The 12,533-nt window shown below is 36.3% G+C and overlaps 1 long non-coding RNA gene across 1 annotated transcript; it reads right to left on the bottom strand.

Moving 5' to 3' along the window:
• Positions 1-1,074: 1,074 nt before the first annotated feature.
• Positions 1,075-6,372, bottom strand: LOC121105836. Its single transcript, XR_005838582.1, has 3 exons — positions 6,164-6,372; positions 2,742-3,051; positions 1,075-1,280 (listed from the first exon to the last, which is right to left on the bottom strand). It is a non-coding gene; the product is annotated as an uncharacterized LOC121105836 (long non-coding RNA).
• Between the last annotated feature and the right edge of the window lie 6,161 nt (positions 6,373-12,533).

Below are 12,533 nucleotides of genomic sequence, written 5' to 3'. Positions count from 1 at the left end.
GATTGTTGATATTAAAGAACTAAAAGTTAGTGAAACAAAACTGAAATTCCATTTAGGCAACATACAGATGTTTGGGAAAAAGTAGTGGTATGCATGACTACATGATTAACCCAAATCTTTTAATATCCGTTAAGATTCCCAAACCAAAGGCAAGAATATCTGGTCTCTAGCTGCTTGTCCCAGCTGTCTCATGAAAGCATATTGCACTGATCTTCAATTCCTGATTCGTGGTAGGACTTACGGATATTCCCACTGAGATACTCAAAATTCTTAATTTGTTTACACATTTTGGCTTCTTTCCAGATTTTATGTGAACAGTAACTGATCCAAGAAACAAACAGGCGGAAATGTCTTTGAATAGCATTCTTTTACTATCAGGTCATACATACCTCCATTCAGTATAACAGGGAACTGAATTCCTGAACTGGGCAGCTCAATAATACATTTTTAACACTCAGGGGGGATTAAAGAGAACGATTTTCTATTCAAACAAGAAAAGAAAAAGGAACTATGAACTTAACAGGGTCTTAAAAACACACACAGGATGGAAGAGAAATTCCTTCAAACTATTGAAAAAATAAGTAACATACAGATTTTATCATCTATTTCCTTCTCCTCAAAGGGATGTTTTGTTATCCACTTAGACTGAAGAGCTTGCCTTCAACCAAATTAAGGGCTCAGATGTAAAGAATAAGAAAGGGGAAAAAAAGAAAAACCTCACATACCAACAAACCAACCAATTTCAATAGCCCATTTTATAATGAGGTAGAACAAAGAACAAAATGGATAGCTCCAGAATGGCAAACCTCCAGAAACCTCATTCAGTTAATCTTCAAGATGCTTTGTCAAACCTTATCCAAATAACCCAATTATTACAGTCTACAGACTAGTGGAAATTCTTACAAAATTGGCTTCCTTATGGAATCTCAAATCATGTCTCCACTCGGGTCAAAAAGATCACTAGGACTGCCTTGGTGAAGTTTTTGTCTCTGGGCTCAACTGCAATTTTTGCAAAATGGAAAATGAGGGAATGTGTCCAGGTAAAATTCTGGATATAGGTTTAAATCAGATTTTTTTAAAAAACCTTAAGTAAAGAACAACCCTTCCTAGTTACAATCTAATTCCCTGAAAAACTGTCCAAAGTAGAGTCAGAAATTCTGCATTCCCAAACCCAGTTGGTCTTTCAGTGTGCCGGGCGATCAAGCGTTCCTTAATCTCTGCAGATGCCTTTTTCCAACTGTCATGTCGCAAGGTTGATACAGACCTACCTCACAGAGACCCTGCAAGGATTAATTAAGGTTAAAGTGGAAGAAAAAAGTTCATTTGACAAGTCAGGCTTTATCCGTGCTGCTAAAGAGACCCAGATGTTTTAACAACTGCTCAGATTATCTGGTTGCATCAACTAAGTAGACAATGAATTTACATAATGCATTTCAGCTGTGAAGACATTTTTAAAAATCAAAGTTTCCAATATTTCAGATGGTAAGAGAAAATAGTCTGGCTCCTCTCAGGTCTAGCTCATTATATTGGACATCACCCCCCCCCCAAAGCTTCCCATTGAGCAAATATCGTGATATATGCTTAGGACTGTCTAATGGCAAGGGAAGACTTCATACTTTGTCATGCCTAGGCATTTTTCTAGACTTTCCTTTCTCCTATAAACATGATGAATGGATTTCTGCTTCTCTCTTCATGTTGTCTTGTGTTGCTGGGACACAAATGGCTCGATGTAACTCTAGTTCATCAAGAAAAGTACTTACTTCTACTTTCATCTTACACTTTTGTTATTCAAGTATGTTTGATCATTCACTGAATGAGGAAACTCCTACAACTTGAGACTTGAGAGCCCACAGAGATGGCATTGATAGTAACTGTATGTCGCTATCAGTCCTTGTTGATTTTACTGGCATGTGCAGATCCAGGGATGTTCCAAAATATCTTTGTGTGTTGAGGATGGTGATGGGCAAAGGAAAGGAATACTACAGAAACACTGAGAGACAAGGGGATTGAGGCTTTTTAATTTTTTCCCCTCTTGCTATTTAAGAAAAAGAAATTTGAGATTCCCATCTTTGAGGGTCATTCTTTAAGGGATCTTAGAATAATATGTTTTGTAATATTGCATTCCACTGTGTTTAGGAATATAAGCTCTAAAGTGAGATAAGCCTATTTGAATCTCATTTCTCCCACCTGCTGTTTGGGTGAGTCTGAATATGTTTATTTAAAACGTATGTGCCTTGGTTTCTTCGTTTTTTAAATACAGATTGGTATAGTACCTAGTACACAAAGCTATTATGAAGAAAAAATAAAGTTGGGTACATGCAAAGCATGAAGAACAGTTTCTAGAACAACAGTAATCCTTCAATAAATGTTAGCTATTTTTATTATTATTTTAAGTGCCCATATTTTAACTCAAAATCATCTTAGGCCTAAGGAAGTTTAAACTCTTTTGTAAATTTTTCTAAAACATTCGGGTCTATTTTTCTCTTTTCGTAACTACCGAAAAGGGAAGGACGTAACCTTCAGAACCTTCTCATACTTTGGGCCCATGACTCTGACCAACATTTCTCCTCATCAGCGTTCTACGTTGGCTACATGTGTGTCTCCAGATACATCCAGGCTTGTGAGGACAAATATGTCATGCACCACCAGAGAGCTTCTTTCCTTGACTACCATTTCGTGTGCAAACAAAAAGTTTCAAAACCTACTATTAGTCAAAAACAAGGAGCATTTATTGAGCTCACCTGTCTGGTGGAGGTCACCTGAACTGGCTAGGGAGCCCTGCTGATCTCAGCTGGGCTTCTTCATCTTTTGGTTGATTAGCTGGAGATCAACTGATCAGGGCTCTCATTTTCCTTTTGGAGACACCGGGCCAAGCAGGACATGTTCCTCTCATAGTGGGGGCAAGAGTGGAAATGAGCAAGCAGCGACATGCAAGGTCTCTCGAGGCTAGCCTCAGTCACGCGCTGCCACTTCGGCCTCACTCTACTGCTCAGAGCAGTTACACGATGAATCCCAAAGTCAACGAGCACATATATATTCCTCCTATGGGAGCTGAGTGGAGAAAAAGAATACTTCTGAACCAGAATTCAACCCACCACACCCATGCAGACACTGTGAAGTGATCACAATAATCTTTTCCACTGTGACTGAAGAAAGCTTTTATATCCTTAGTGGTCACTGTAATTGCTAGGAAATCTGCTAAATATGAGGGGAAGAAGAAAAAAAAATCTGAATGAGACTTTTTTGCATATTTTTAATGAGACATTTTGCAGATTTTTAATATATCTTACAGAATAATAAATCTGGATCTCGAATTCTATCTGTAATATAAAACATCACATTGTTATTTTTTGAGAGTACATGTTATACTTAGTTATTCAACTGTGGTCAAGTTAGTAGGAAAAAATATGTATATATATATATATATACACTACATATCAATGATAATTGCCATTGGATTTTAAAATACCAATAAGTATTTGGTTATTTATCACTTATATTTTGTCTTAAGAGAATATACTGAGAATCTTTAATAGTATGTTACTTTTCATTTAGAAAATGCATCCATTTTTCACAATTTTGAAACTAATAATGTACAAGAACATATATAATGGTACAATGCCCAAACCACATGCACAGCCAGTTGTAGTTCACTTATTTTAAACCATACTAATAAATTCTAAAATGATATATACTTTTTCATTTATTCTGCTTATTTTTTAATTAACTTTGAAAATAAGTTCACTCTTTCTTCATCAAAATGGCAATAACATTTTAATTCAAATAGTATTTATTCTTCCTTGGTCTAATTAGTTTCAACATTAAAAGAAAATAAAATTTTCAGATTTAATATAAGAAAATGTTCTGCTACAACCTGATGTTTATAAGATGATCATTATATTTACCTGTATTAAGTAAAATTTGATAGTGATAACCAGCATGAAAAAAAAGAGTCTACCTGTTAAAACAATGCAAAACATTTGAAGTGACCACAGTAAGAATGGCTCTGGGTAGAATATAGGGGTCCAATTCTTACCCACAAATTCATATACTTGCAACAAGCTCTCTCAAATTGAGCAGTTTTATGAAAAAAAAATTGTACCTCTTACCAATATGTAATTAACTAAACCAATGATCACGCTATTAAATTCCATAAAAGTCTAATTAAATTCCATTTAATTAACTAGCAAACATTTAGAAAGAAAATAGTCATTCACAAAATTTTCCCCAGGTAGAAAACAATTTGATCAATGCTGAAGCATAACTTACTATTATTTTAAAAGACATTTTAGAAAATAAAGTGAAAATAAATGGTTCCCATGAAAGAAGCAGTGATGAAAACTCAACAATAAAGTTGCCTCTGGATCAATTAAACACTCAGAACAACCAATTTATCTTTCTCTCTTGGCCAATAATTCTCTCTATTACCTTCACCCCTACCTACAATTTCTATATGTTGGAAGGATGGCTGGAAAGTCACAAGCTTCATGACTTTTCCTCTGATCAATGGGTTGATCTGTCCCTCTTTGTCCATTCATCCCGTGCTCACCGGGAGCCTCTGGCTTACCTCCCACAGCCTCTCAGCTGGATGTCCTTTGCCAGCATCATAATTAAAAGGGAGCTTCCAAACTTATTATCAGTGGTCCTGAGTTTAATCTCTACCTTTTGTTACTAGGCAGCCACAGGGCTCTCGACAAGGTTAGTTAAGATTCCTGAATCTCAAGTTCCACTACACTAAATAAAGGATGTGGGAAGCCTTCTTCAAATGATTTTCAAAGCTGTCAATCACCTTGTAAACTGTAAGGAAAAAAATCAAATGTGATAACGGTGATGATGACGACGGTGATTATTGCAGTCACAATTTAAGATTTTTATTAACTAAAATCTCACTATACTAAACATTCCACTTGCCTAGGGTAAGGTCATTAGTCATCGCTCCTGGATAAATTCTTGTCTGGCTTAACAGTCCATTAATAATTTGAAATTTAAGGTAACTCAACCAGCACTCAATCGATACAGTAATTTTGCTATGCCATAGATATACTGTGTTTGCCTTTTACTCAAAGGCACTCGCTTTCTCTTTAAAGCCCTGATAATATTTTCCTATTTGCGTTTATAACCACTTCCGAATTCTTTAAACATTTTCACCTGAAGACTTCAAAAGGTGCAGGTGTGGACCTTTTCACAACACAGTCAACCCACCACCTTAACAATGACACAGACGTTCTAGCCACAAATCTACACATTGCCCACAGACTTTCACTGTCACGATTTTGAATTCAGTCATTTATATTTTTTAACAACCCTAGAGAAAGAGAAAAAAAAAGTGGCAAGCCCAGGAATTTAGATCCAAGCTACACTGAAATAACACATTTCATTTAGGAGAATGAATTGAAGTAATTACTCCATGTCCATTATATTCTATTACTGAAATGTAAAATATAAACTCCCCTACTAATATAGATCCTAGATAAAAACAGGGAAAATCATCCAACATGTTAAGAAGAAATTTCATAGAAATTCTCACAGTTTATCTTTAACTGACAACATCTCATGCAACTTTTATAGTTTCCACAAGTAATCTAAGCCTTGGAATCTGATCTAATGTGTTTTATAAATGTAAAAATAGAATGAAAGTGGGGCGCCTGGGTGGTGCAGTCGTTAAAGCGTCTGCCTTCGGCTCAGGGCGTGATCCCGGAGTTATGGGATCGAGTCCCACATCAGGCTCCTCCGCTATGAGCCTGCCTCTTCCTCTCCCACTCCCCCTGCTTGTGTTCCTTCTCTCGCTGGCTGTCTCTATCTCTGTCAAATAAATAAATAAAATCTTTTAAAAAAAATAGAATAAAACTTATCTCTAATGATTGTATATATATATTTTTTGCAAAATTCAATGTAAGGAAAAATCATTTACACTTTTAAGATGTATATACCAGTGGAAATTTGAAAGAATAAGAACTTGATTTTAAAAGACAGCAGGGCACCTGGGTGGCTCAGTTGGTTAAGAGTCTTACTCTTGATCTAGCTCAGGTTTTGATCTCAGGGTCGTGCGTTCAAGTCCTGCATTGGGCTCCATGCTGGACGTGGAGGCTACTTAAATAAAAAATTAAATTAAAAAAAAAAAGACAGCAGTATCAGTATCAAAAAATAATTTAAGACTGCCTACCTTTCAGAAAAGAGGAACTTGGCACTGACCAAAATAATTTCACTTTTATGAAGATTTCTGGTCTTCTTTTAAATGTAGTCAGAAAAATCAGAGACCTTTTAAAATAAGTTAAAATTATTTTTCATAAATGAAGGAAAACATACAATTTAAAACAGAAAAGCAGGAGGGAATTACATCTCCTTTATGGATCTAGAGTGATGTGAGGCCAACAGTGAAAATATGTGAACTAGAGTTCCCTGCTATCTTTTTTATTTATTTTTTTAAGGTGTGGAAAATTACAAAACAAGTCAAAATATCACCTAGTGAGGACAATTTTAGAATTAAAGATCTTCTAAATCTTTTTTTTACTAGTTTCATGATAGTGTGATTTACTAATTAACACAGAGGTAAGATCATAGTTGAAGTTTTCTAAATTCTCATTCCTAGGAGGATTTGCTCATCCATCATGATTTCTATTTGATTTTTCATGCCTTTCCAAAGATTACGTGAAGGTTATTACTTTCCATTTGCATATTTTCTGATTAATTTATATTTGACATGCACAAAAGTTTTTTTTTTCACAGATATAACCACTGATTCATTTCTATAACCCAAACATCACATCCTACAAATTGTGAGACATAAAAGACAACGTAAACATTCTACCACATACAATAGGGAGGGAAGCACAACAGAGATACCTAGGTAAATGTTTCTAAAACACCAGTATGTAATTTTCTCTGTTCTCTTCATGCTACCAGTAGCTGACCAACAAGTCCAGAATTTCTTTCTTTGATTAAGGTGGCAATAATTGTGGCGCCTTGCCTTAAACTTGCCTGTAGCTTCTGTTCATCCTGAGGAAAAAAAAAAAAGAAAAAAAAAAGGATAAAACAATAATGATTTTAAAAAGAAAATGTCACACAATAAATTTAATAGTTACTTTTTATCTTTTACTATTTCTTCATTTTTAGCTTTTTTTAAATCAGCTTTAGAGAGATATAATTGACATGTAACATTGTGTAAGTGTGAGGTGTACAACGTAATGATATGATATACCTAATGTATTATGAAATGGTTACTGCAAAAAGGTTAATCCATCACCTCATACAGTTACCACTGGGGGGCTAGTGAGAGCATTCAAGATCTACTTTCTTAGCAACTTTCAAGTATACGATATTGTTAACTATAATCACCCTGCTATATATTAAATCCCAGAACATATTCGCCTTACAACTGGAAGTTTGTACTCTTTGATCAACATCTCCCCATTTCTTCCATCACTTGGCCCCTGTCAACCAATATCCTCCTGTTTTTATGAGCTCAAAGAGCCACTTTTCGAGGTCCCCTTTTCTCTGGACTTGGCATTGTATGGAACTCAGGTCATAGCCACTGGTACGTACATGATCCCTCAAATACAGGAGAAATGCTTTTGCAAGCACTTTTCATTATATACAAAATATATCTGCTGAAGATACCAAGAAAACACTGACACAATTTCAAATGCTAGCAGTATGAAACAAAAGATTTTCCCTTAATCCAATATCTGACCAACTTTGGCTCTTCATTCAAGTGTGAATATTTCATCAATGATGCAAGCCTTTCCTTCATCTTGTTTCTGAGCGTTCTCCAACAACAGACTTTGTTATAAACTGTGAATACTGCTCTGGGAGGAAAAGTAAAAAGGGTTTGTTTGTGAAGTAAGGATCAGGCACATTAGTGAAATGAGTTTCTCACAAGTTGCTAAACTGTGGTTTTGCCTGTGAAATCATATTGCCTATGAATATATGTTTACTCCAATGTTTAGGCTTCTTGACGGGGATGAGGGGATGACAATATGAAGGGGAAGGGAAAATCAAAACAGACGTAGGGTCTCTGTGTTAGGAATTGTGCTAGGTTCAAAAAGAGGGACCTGGTAACCGACTTCTAAATGCTGGCATTAGCCTTTTCCTAATGTTCGGTGTATCACCAGTACCAACTTCTTCTACCTTCTTAATGTTTCTTGAATCCATTTACTCCATTCAAACTGCCGCTGCCAGCGAAACATCTCCATCCTAAATTACTGGAACAATCTCATAAACAGTCTCTCTGAAGTCTTGTCCTCTTCTACCCTGTTTCCCACACAGCAATCAAAATACTTATTTTAACATATAGATCTGATCATATCACTATTCTGCCTAAAATCCTTTCAAGGCTACCTTTGAACTTCAGGATCAAGTCAGAACCCTTTAACTTTTTTATCCTTCCATCCTCTTCCTGCCATTCCCTTGTAAACACTCAATTCTTCAAGCCAGAAAGAACTGCTTAAGATTGCCCAAACAAGCTATTTTTCTAAACTTTCATTCCTTTGCCTCAGCTAACCCCTTTGCCAGGAAAGCTATCTCACTCCCTTCCTAGCTTAGCTGACCGTAGTTATTCTTTGTGGTTCCATCCAGTTTTCAATGGTTGCAATAGACCTGGACTCCTCTCCCCCAGCCCAGCTGGGTGAGGCAAATCTCAGTTTCCACAGCTATTAGTTCCTTCAGCACACTGAATTCTAATAGTCTTTTTAGTTGACCATCTATTCCACCAGCTGATGGTTTCTTGATGTAAGAAATTTTTCATATTGTCTTTGAATATGGAACTCTTAGTTCAATGCCTACCACATGGCAGCACTCCATAAAAATAATAAATTCAAAGCAAAGGAAGCTATGATAGAAGTATCATCACCCTTTCAGTTTAACTCAATTGTTAACATTGACCACTCCTTGGTTACTTTGTTTACTCCTATTTGCCTATTTGTCAGGAAGCCTGGCAATGCTACAAAGAATATTATCAAAACCTTTCCACTACCACACCTTCACCAGCCCAGAGGCCTTAGGTTCCTCATCCTGGGAGGATGGTGGTGAGAGACCACCTCTGCTTAAGCTGTACTTTCTCATCAATTTCTCTGATTGTGTTCTAAGGGGTGGAGTTGGGGAAAACCCACAAGAGGTTGAATGGTGGCTACTTTGCATCTTGCAAGTTAGTTTTAATGACATTTCAGTATTGGATTTCAAATGCTGTACCGGTTTCCTTAATATCACAACACCTAAATCACATATAAACCATTCTAAAGCCAAATATGTTTAGGCTTAAAACATGATTCACTTATATGGGAGTAGATATCATTGATGCCACATCATTCATAAATTCATAACTAAATATTCTAAAACTGAAATACAAATTAACTCTATGTATTTGTCACTCTTAATGATTAATCAATTATAATATTGCAGGGCTTACAAGACACATCTACACCCAAGTCTCATTTATTAAATTGAGACATACAACAGATCATGAAATTTACCCTTTAAAAATAAACAGAAAAGGACTATTTCATAGCCTCTTTGAAAACCAGTTTATACCTGTCATAATGAAAGCAGCAGAGGAACACGTGAAGAAGGGGAAAAATCTGTTTAAGATCCTAGGGCTAGAAAAATCACATTTCTAAATCTAAGAATAAATCTTCCATTTTGGTAGCTCCATAACTTAATACCATTAACTAATGAATTTAAGAATGTTCTTTTAAAGGTTAATTTATTTGTGCAATTTCTATAGGCATCATTTGGAATGAGTTTAATTCAGTGAGAAGAACCTATGTTTTTCCACTATTTTCCCTTTTTGCCTGAGCTCAATCATTTTATTCCTGAAAAATATGGAAATTCAAAAAGTGATTAAACAAGATGATGAGACCCACCTATACTCAGAAAATTCTACTATGTACAAAGAGCAGGTATTCAAACAATGTATGGATTTCAAACTCATCTCAAAATTCTCTATCTCTACAAAAGTATTGCTAATGCAATTTTTAAAAAAGGCAAATTCAAACAGATCTTTAAAAAAGCATTTCTTGGGGCGCCTGGGTGGCACAGCGGTTAAGCGTCTGCCTTCGGCTCAGGGCGTGATCCCAGCGTTCTGGGATCGAGTCCCACATCAGGCTCCTCTGCTGGGAGCCTGCTTCTTCCTCTCCCACTCCCCCTGCTTGTGTTCCCTCTCTCGCTGGCTGTCTCTACCTCTGTCGAATAAATAAATAAAATCTTTAAAAAAAAAAAAAGCATTTCTTGCTGCCAGTAGTTATGCAAACCAGTGTTTTTAACTGAGGAGGTGGAGAGAACAGGGTGGGGGGGGGAGGTCCTTACGGCTGATCATTTTATTATCATTCACACACACACACACACACACACACACATACATATATTCCTTTGTCCAGATATTATACAATAAAAATATTTAAAGTTAAAATTAAGTGAGCAAGGTCAACATGAATACTGAAAAATCATGTTCACAGACACATTCTTGATACAATGTAACGAAATGGCATTGACTGCTGTGGCCTTCCTTCGCAAAACCCATAGCCCCAGTCTCATCAACGGGAAAACAGTACACATATTTCAATAGAAGGGCATCCTACAGTATATATGACTGGTTCTCCTCAAAACTGTCAAGTTCATCAAAAAGAAGTCCGAGAAACTGCCACAGACAAGAGGAACCCAAGGAGACAGGACAAACTAAAGTGTATTATATTTCAAAAAAGTATGTGTTCAATTTCAAAATATTTCTCTTGATTTTAACACTGTTTCTGTGCCAGAATTAGAAAACTTGAGTTACGAAGTTAATTTATTTGTGTGCTCCAGCCCATTTCTATATTCCTTAAATAAAATACACTATCCTTTTCATAAATTATGCAATTCATAAGGGCACCAACTCTAGAATGAGACTGCTGGTATTCAATATGGGCTTTGACAACTTTCAAGTGATCTTGAGCAAATTATGTAAGTTTCACAGTTCTCCATTTTTTCTTCTAAAACTACGATAACAGTATTAGCTGCCTCACTGCTTTTCTGAGGGGACTAAATCAGACAAGACACATAAACCACAGATATGTGTTCACAACAGCTGTTAGAATTATTTTTATGGTGTGCACTAACTTCACCCATGACATAGTAACTGCTATTACCCTCTCATCACACATAACCATTAAATCTGATTATCTACTATATGTAAAAATACTGATGCAGCTCTTGGACAGTAACCTTTGCATGTCTACAATCCTTGAAAGAAAAGCCTATTAGGTAACATTCACCCCAGCTGTCTTGTTGAGAGAATCTTTCCAAACCATAAAGTAGAGAAATAGAGCCCAAGAAGAGAATGATAGTCTCTCCAGGTAGAAAAGACCGATTACAATTTAGAGTTGTTAAGGTGGCGTGGATTTGTGCAGCCGGAAGTCCCTGACAGTGAGGAATTGCTGAGAAGTCCTAAAAATCTGCTAAGAATTCCTTCATCCCTTGGTCAACTTCTCAACTGGGCTCCTGCAGGAAGACTCAGTGGGGCCTAGCAGAGAATTACTGCTGGAAAGCTGGGAAGCTTAGCAAAGATTCAGAGGCCACACTGCGCTGAGGACAAGGAGGTGAGATCTGAGTCCAGCTAGAATGAAGAGATCTTGGTGAATGCCCATGGCTTTTGGTTGAGAGCTCTAAAAGGCCGTGCCTACGGCCTGGGAATAAAGACAAAACGGAATTGAACCTGCCCTGACAAAGTTTAAACAGCCTCCACATGATCAGGTTGATCTCCCAATAATACAAATCCTTGCGAGAATAAATTTTAATATTCTTTGGAGGAAGCTAAAATAAGCTAGAGCCTTTAAAAAGTTTTACAACTCAAGTATGGCATATAATAAAATCTTACTAGATGAGTAAAGAAGCAGAAAACAGAAAAAAAAAAAACCCTTAAGGAGACAAAACCATCCACATATAAGATTGTTGTCAGACATAATCCATATATTGGAATTAACATGTAAGGATTTCAAAATAACTATGACTAATATGTTAAAAAATATAAAGGGAGAGATGGAAACACTGATGAAAAATGGACATTTTCAATATAGCATGGGAATCTATAACAAAGAATATTTTACAACTGTAGAATATAATGCTTGAAATTAACAATTAACTGGATTGGTTTAACATGAGATGGGCAGAGCAGAAAACAGTATTAGTGATCCTGCTGACAGATTAAAATATATACATGCATATATGTGTGTGTGTGTGTGTGTGTGTGTGTGTGTGTGTGTATCCAAACTGAAGCACAGAGAGAGAAAAACGGTGAGTTATTATTATAACCATCTTAATACTTACAACCATATTACTATTCCATTTCCCTACTGCTACACCCCACCACCACAATCGAAACACCTGTTTGGGACATGTAGAAAATCACATATGGGTTCTCTCAGTAGCCATGTCACCTGGGGAATGTTTACTGCATGCAACTAACAAGTACAAAAAATGTCAACCGCATTTCTAGAAAAACAACCCAATGTCACGTAAATATGCAAAGAACTAGGCTGAAGGTAATATCGCTACAGCTGGGCATA

Source organism: Ursus maritimus, unplaced genomic scaffold (genome assembly GCF_017311325.1).
Source record: "Ursus maritimus isolate PB19 unplaced genomic scaffold, ASM1731132v1 scaffold_3, whole genome shotgun sequence".
Taxonomy (NCBI): Eukaryota; Metazoa; Chordata; class Mammalia; order Carnivora; family Ursidae; genus Ursus; species Ursus maritimus.
This window is presented reverse-complemented; position numbering and strand designations above follow the sequence as displayed.